Genomic DNA, 7,122 nt, shown 5'->3' with positions numbered 1-7,122 from the left:
ATATTTTCTAGGTGTGAAATTTATGCTTGAATAAGTAAGATATAATAAAAAATGTAATTACAGAGCAACCAGAATAAGTTAGATTTTGATGATTTGCAATAACAATAATTATAAAAAATATTAAATAAAAACAACTTGAGTAAAAAGCTAAGCATATTTATTATCAGGGCTTTGTATTGAACGTTTAATAAAATGGAATAAGTATTAAAATATCGATGTCTTTACGTGTAAATTGTCTAATTCAGAAAATGATCTATTTTGATTTAACCTATATCATTTTCTTTACACAGACAAAAATGGTTTGTCTAGATTTTTTTCTTTCTAACAAATCGAAGATAAAATGGTAGAGTAATTTCCAGAAATTACTGACTCTCGTACCGAATATGTTAGTTTACGCTACGCGCTCAAAAATTCGCGTATCAGAAATTTGATTTAAAAAATATATACGATTAATAACAATTAAAAAGATAGAATTAGTGCTAGTAAAAATCGACAAAGAAAACTGAAATAACAGTGGAATTGTAGAAGTTTTTTAGCAAAATAATCTGACTATTATGATGCATTTTAGAAAAACTGGCAAGTAATATAAAAATATATGTTGTCTAACTGACATAAGAAACCATTAATTACTACATAAAAACTCGTCTATAAAAAAACACTAATGCCATCGCATTAATTATTCTTTGTAATTATCGGACGGTCACCCAATGGACTTAAAAACAAATTTTACAAAGGGATGATTTTGGAGGTAGAGTTGAACCTTAATGCGATTAGCTCTCAATTGCTTTCGTCTACTATTTGTTAAGTTTACTGACACTCGGTCACATCACTTATGACAGGCAAATACTGCTCTTGAAAGAAAATCACCCGTCAAGCACTCAACGGATTCCTGATTCAATTTATCTGTACAAATTTTCTGTAAAATATATTGTTATGCAAAAGTCACACCACTAGATTACCAATCCAGAAAGAACAAACAAAAACAGGCTCAGATATGAGACATTTTCACACACATAAACATACAAAATAAACGAGCATAAAATAAATAAAATTCAATTTAAAACACCTTCTATGTATAATGTGTTCCTGATATTTCTGCTGTGGGATTTTGCGCTCAAAAATCTTTAAGTACATTTTGAAATATTATTAATAGATTTTACTCAAAAATTGCAAATTTATATCTAAGGTCATCGATGCGCTGTGTATAATATATTTTTTATAGCAAGTTATAGTTTGGCTATGCCTTGAATTTTTTTATGTTTTTTGTTCCTTTATGAAAGAGACGCAATAAAAAATAAATTGAGCCGCGCAGCGAAAAAAATGTTTTTCAATGAATTGCTTATTACAAATATTGTAGAAAATTTTTAATATTGACCTTCACTGGTTCTTTGTTGTTTTTTTTTACAAACAAGATATTCTCAAAGCTGAGATATATTATCATAAATGGCTTATTAACTACAATATAATTGCCACGTTTAAAATAATCGCACAATCGATTTACTTTGATACTGCATTAAATAAATTAAAATGATTGTTTGTGGTTGAATGATAAACAAAACATTACAAATATACAATACATAAATCGCATTATCATTATTATTATTATTTTTATAATTAATTTATATATAATATTGTAGTAATGACCGATTTATAAATAATAATTTTAATATATGTACATTATTAACTCAATCATTGTTTTTAGGCAATTTTTTATTATTATTATGCGCTTCCGCTGCATATATTTCCATAGTACAATGAGAATTTGATGGGATTAAGTTTTTACGCAGTTAGAAAAAACCTTGTCTGTGCAAGGATGGAGTATATTTTAAAATGATATAATAAATAATTAATATATTAAAAAATATCGGAAGTTATTAATTAACGCATAATTTTAAGTAAATTTTTGAAGCAGATAAAAACCGAGTTACAACAACTATTTTCTCGTTTTTTTACGAGCATAAAAAAATGGATATTTACAAACAAAAAGAGGATAAAATTACCCGGAAAACGAGTGAGAATACTTCGCGGTTTTGTTCATGAAGTAATTTCAATTTATCGGAAGCTTATATTACAGCACTTGTTCTGTAATAGAAGGTTTTCACTTAAGATAAAAACGTCATAGATATCACGGTAATTTTTAAATCAATTATGTAAAGCAACTTTGATTTAAGGTTCTATTTAAAAATAGAGTGCCATACTTATTTATTTAGGCTAATATGAAGTAATTAATATATTTTGTATACCTTGAATATTTAATTACAAATTAATTAAATAATTACCTTGAATATCTGCGTATGGTACGCTTACGACACACACAGCCCGTTTACTATTGAAACTAGATAACAGCGATAAGTTAATTGCAGTAAAAACTATTAAAACATTATGGCACATAACACTTTCAAGTTACGCATAAATTTCTGTACGCAATCCTATTTAATATTATCAATAGAAATTGATCTACAATTGTAAATATACATAAGAATATTAAAATCAACTCTGTTAAAACATCCACATCTAACATGCAATATCAATTATTACGAACTAAATTTGCTATAAAATAGCAGCATGACATTTTAAAATTACTATAATAATGCTTGAAAGTAAATCGTTTCGGATATATTTTTAATTTTTTTACCGGCAATCTGCATTCGATACCGTTTATTTATTTGATTTTACTATATTGGCATGTTTCACTTTTGAAAGAAAGTATCGAAAGATCTTAACGATGACGCAGCATTCGAAACTGGTTGAATAACAATGATATTTTCGAATATAACATATATAATAAATAATCACACGATATAATCCAATAAAAATCATTTGTTACATACTATTGAATCATTTTATAACATATTGAATAAATTTTTAACCATAAAAGTTGTATACAAATCTTAGGTGAAAGTCGTTTTTTTATGGATGAAAAAAATAGTTTTCATGTTAAAATTTTAAGATTTATATTTAAAGATTCATTCGTTAGGCGAAAATTTTCGCTGTCAAGCGCAATAGAAAGTGTTATATAACCAAACAACTTAATTAACATTGAATAGATAGTTACAATGTCGAAAATCATGCATAATAAACGATTCGCTCTGCGATGACGTTAATCGTTAAACATAATGGTTAAGTAATTTCTAAGCGTACTATTATTTATCGATCAGTCTGTGCACTTCCTGCTTTTGGGCACGTTTACATATAAATCAAAAATATTTAGATCTAGTTTGATTAATGACTTAGATTAGTGATTCAGTATTCTTCTTCTCTGTGAATTACTGTGGTCATCATTTCAGATTTTTCCAGGGGGAAAGGGGGGCAATTTTTTCATATTTCCATTTCATTGAAATTCATAATATTTCATTAAATGACATGTATTTTTCTAGCCAAATTCAAGGTTAAATCCCTGTTTAAAATCCACGTCAAAAGCAATAAAATAGTGCCGTCGCCGTCTTAGTGGAAACGCTAGCGTTCATATTAAGACTTGAGAATCGATTGAAGCACATCTAAACTGAATTTTGATCAACAGGAGAGCGCAAAAAAACAATTATACCTTCTCAGAAGTTAAAAATCCACGACAAAAGCAGTAAAATCGTGCCGTCGCGGTCTCAGTGAAAACGCTCGGTTATCTAGCATTCATATTAAGACTTGAGAATCGATTGAAGAACATCTAAACTGAATTTTGACCAACAAGAGAACGCAAAAAAAACAATTATTCCTTCTCAGAAGTCAAAGATCCACGTCAAAAGTAGTAAAATCATGTCTTCGCCGTCTCAGTGAAAACGCTCGGTTATCTAGCATTCATATTAAGACTTGAGAATCGATTGAAGAACATATAAACTGAATTTTGATCAACAGGAGAGCGCAAAAAAAACAATTATCCTTTCTCAGAAGTCAAAAATCCACGTCAAAAGTAGTAAAATCGTGCCATCGCCGTCTCAGTGAAAACGCTCGGTTATCTGGCGTTCATATTAAGAATTGAGAATCGATTGAAGCACATCTAAACTGAATTTTGACCAACAGGAGAGCGCAAAAAAAAACAATTATCCCTTCTCAGAAGTCAAAAATCCACGTCAAAAGTAGTAAAATCGTGCCATCGCCGTCTCAGTGAAAACGCTCGGTTATCTGGCGTTCATATTAAGAATTGAAAATCGATTGAAGCACATCTAAACTGAATTTTGACCAACAGGAGAGCGCAAAAAAAAAACAATTATCCCTTCTCAGAAGTCAAAAATCCACGTCAAAAGTAGTAAAATCGTGCCATCGCCGCCTCAGTGAAAACGCTCGGTTATCTAGCATTCATATTAAGACTTGAGAATCGATTGAAGAACATCTAAACTGAATTTTGACCAACAAGAGAGCGCAAAAAAAACAATTATCCCTTCTCAGAAGTCAAAAATCCACGTCAAAAGTAGGAAAATCGTGCCTTCGCCGTATCAGTGGAAACGCTCGGTTATCTAGCGTTCATATTAAGACTTGAGAATCGATTGAAGAACATCTAAACTGAATTTTGACCAACAGGAGAGCGCAAAAAAAAACAATTATCCCTTCTCAGAAGTCAAAAATCCACGTCAAAAGTAGTAAAATCGTGCCATCGCCGCCTCAGTGAAAACGCTCGGTTATCTAGCATTCATATTAAGACTTGAGAATCGATTGAAGAACATCTAAACTGAATTTTGACCAACAGGAGAGCGCAAAAAAAACAATTATCCCTTCTCAGAAGTCAAAAATCCACGTCAAAAGTAGTAAAATCGGGCCGTCGCCGTCTCAGTGAAAACGCTCGGTTATCTAGCGTTCATATTAAGACTTGAAAATCGATTGAAGAACATCTAAACTGAATTTTGATCAACAGGAGAGCGCAAAAAAACAATTATCCCTTCTCAGAAGTCAAAAATCCACGATAAAAGCAGTAAAATCGTGCCGTCGCTGTGTCAGTGAAACGCTCGGTAACAAGCGATAAATAATGAATGGTTATATGTAATTATATTATTCAGGGTCAAAATAAATATCAAACGCTTATAATAATAATAGCATATGATCAGAATTAAAATATAGGGCGATCATGTGAATTTAAAAAATATATTGTAAGAGCAATAAATTATTTATTTTAGAAATATCTTATAATATATCTCGCTCGCACCTAAACTGTTAATCAAAACAGTGAATAACCCATGAATAACTCTCAACAAATCTCTCAGATTAGGTTTTCCTAGCCTTTCCTAATATCACAGAAAGACATCGTGATTGCGTTTACACGGTATACAAAAATGTTTTAATACTGAGCTAAATTCAGCTCATAGAGAATATCACACATTACATATAATTTTATAAGCGGGAAGTGTAGAAAGCTTTTGTGAAAAACTGATCTTTTAAAATTTTAGAACATTGTAAAGATTATTTTTTTCAAATACAGAGTAGAGATTGTGTTATTTATATCACTAGGCGAAATTCTTAATTATATCCATATATTTATATATTATACATAGTGCTAATATAATGCATGTCTTATGTATTATATATACCAGTTAATTAGAAAATACTGTGCTGTAACTTTGGATATAAATTAAACGAAAGTGTAATAGAACAGTTTTTTTTCCACAAACTGCTTTTAGAAAACTACTATCGTTTAGGCCAACGACACTTTATCTCTTCTACTCATTTTGGCGAATGTTTTAATTAGCATAATCCAAGCTCTTAATTAGTGCAAATGGAAGCAATTATTCTTAAGAATAAATAGGAATGAAGATTAAGGTTAGGAATTTAAATAAAATCACGCCTCTTATTATAATAATATCAATTATAATTTCAATTTTCATACAAATTTTAAACATATATGATCTCAAATTCTGTACATATTCTTTTTATTTTATTTATTTTTTAAACGAAAATAATATTTCATTTGATATGGCAGTTTCTCGATATGAAGTACAATTTATTATATAAATATTTATGATAGACCGTCTATTCATTCAAGAAAGCAGCCACAGTAAAAAATATAAATATTTACAAAATAATTTTTCAATCAACACTGGCGATGAAACTGTTAAGTAAACTTTATTCTTTTAGAGTCAAGGAGACGTCTGAGAAAAATCAGCAAGACGATTAGGGGCGAAAATAAATCCTCACAAAGATCGTCAATATCACTTTTTAAAAAATTGGTAAGTCAGTAAATCAATACCAAAACCTAACGAGTGGCACGATAGAACGTAAATAATATAAATAATGTTTGCGATTTAATGATAATTATGAACATTTTATATGAAATTAATAAGTGAGACGATTGATGCAAGACAATAGACAGTCACCAGAAATCTTATTCATAAAATCTTCACAGAAGACAAAATATACTGAATTTTCTATTTTTATTATTTTAAAAATGATAAGATTATCTTAACAAACCAGTGTGCTCATATACATATATTTTTTCAATTGATAAGTTTCAAATAATAAAATTTTAATAACTATAGCTTTTTTCGTATCTTTCTCGTATATAAAAACACGAGTTAAATTATTAATTTTTTATAATAATAAACTCAAATAAAAATAATTTCTTTAATACCTATCATCTACTTCGTACATATAAAATATTGAAAGGATAAGCTACCACTGCAAACATTAATGAAAAAAAAAAACACAATCAAAATATTTTAAGGAAACCTAAAAATATTTGACTAAATAAGAGATCAAAACATTGCCACTTCACTTATATAAAAAAATTAGCATTATACAAAAAGAGCATTTGTACAGGGGGTGCCTAGAGTAATTGGGTCTCAAAATAAAATTAAAAAAAATGCTGCCTGTGGCCCCCATAAAATCGGATGGACGTGTTTTGACACCGGCGTAAATTTTCACATCTACACTGCACATATTCAACAACATAATTTCAGAAAAAAATTGTATACAAATATATTTTTAACAGAAAAAAAAATCAAAACTATAAAAATTCTTTCAATATAACAAAAAATATTCTTTTCATTTCGCGACAAATATTAAAATTTAATATATTTAAATATTTACAATTGTGGCATAGTATTTGTCCGTAAAATCTATCAACGACACCGGCACGCGTATCCCATTTAGAAGTCTGCCTGAAATTCAAACTTCCAGTCGAATTCACTTCACATTTTAATA

This window comes from Plectrocnemia conspersa, unplaced genomic scaffold (genome assembly GCF_051122295.1).
Source record: "Plectrocnemia conspersa isolate PC_06_02 unplaced genomic scaffold, ASM5112229v1 ptg000013l, whole genome shotgun sequence".
In the NCBI taxonomy this organism is placed as follows: Eukaryota; Metazoa; Arthropoda; class Insecta; order Trichoptera; family Polycentropodidae; genus Plectrocnemia; species Plectrocnemia conspersa.
This window is presented reverse-complemented; position numbering follows the sequence as displayed.